The sequence below is a fragment of the Bubalus kerabau genome, chromosome 15 (genome assembly GCF_029407905.1).
Source record: "Bubalus kerabau isolate K-KA32 ecotype Philippines breed swamp buffalo chromosome 15, PCC_UOA_SB_1v2, whole genome shotgun sequence".
Classification (NCBI taxonomy): domain Eukaryota; kingdom Metazoa; phylum Chordata; class Mammalia; order Artiodactyla; family Bovidae; genus Bubalus; species Bubalus kerabau.
The window spans coordinates 4,625,405-4,626,209 of NC_073638.1; the positions used below are offsets into that span (position 1 = coordinate 4,625,405).

An 805-nucleotide genomic window follows, 5' to 3' on the forward strand; every position below is an offset into this window, starting at 1 on the left:
TCCCTCAAACCTTTGTGATTGTTCAAGACACCATCCTTGTTCTTACTGGCTCCCGGTAGATGATAGTGTGCCAAGATCCTTCAGTGCCCTAAAGTGAAAGAAAAGTGAAGTTACTCAGTCTTGTCCAACTCTGTGCAACTCCACGGACTATAGCCTATCACACTCCTCTGTCCATTGGATTTTCCAGGCAGGAGTACTGGAGTAGGTTGCCATTTCCTTCTCCAGAGGATCTTCCTGACCCAGGAATTGAACCCGGGTCTCCTGCATTTTAGGCAGATGCTTTACCATCTGAGCCACCAGGAAAGTCCTTCAGTGTCCTAACAGCACGGGCAAATACCCATATACCTGTTGGGCTCCTGAAGGACTATTGATTGCCTGACCCTTCCTCTCCTGCTGGTAAGTCACTTCAGTCGTGTCTGACTGTGCGACCCCATACACGGCATCACATCAGGCTCCCCCATCCCTGGGTTCTCCAGGCAAGAACACTGGAGTGGGTTGCCATTTCCTTCTCCAATGCATGAAAGTGAAAAGTCAAAGTGAAGTGGCTCAGTTGTGTCTGACTCTTAGCAACCCCAAGGACTGCAGCCTACCAGGCTCCTCCATCCATGGGATTTTCCAGGCAAGAATACTGGAGTGGGGTGCCGTTGCCTTCTCCGTCCTCTCCTGAGTGAAAGCTAATTTGAAGATCAACATCAATATGAGATGGGAATGTCAGGGGATTAGATAGGCAGTGTAGCTCCTATCAGGAAAAAAGTTGGTGATGCTTGTTTTTACCTTCTTACTCTGTTTTAAGCCAGAAGGAATA

The 805-nt window shown here is 48.4% G+C and overlaps 1 non-coding gene across 1 annotated transcript; it reads right to left on the reverse strand.

Moving 5' to 3' along the window:
• Positions 1–230: 230 nt before the first annotated feature.
• TRNAF-AAA (transfer RNA phenylalanine (anticodon AAA)) lies at positions 231–303 on the reverse strand. The gene has a single exon. It is a non-coding gene; the product is annotated as a tRNA-Phe (tRNA).
• Between the last annotated feature and the right edge of the window lie 502 nt (positions 304–805).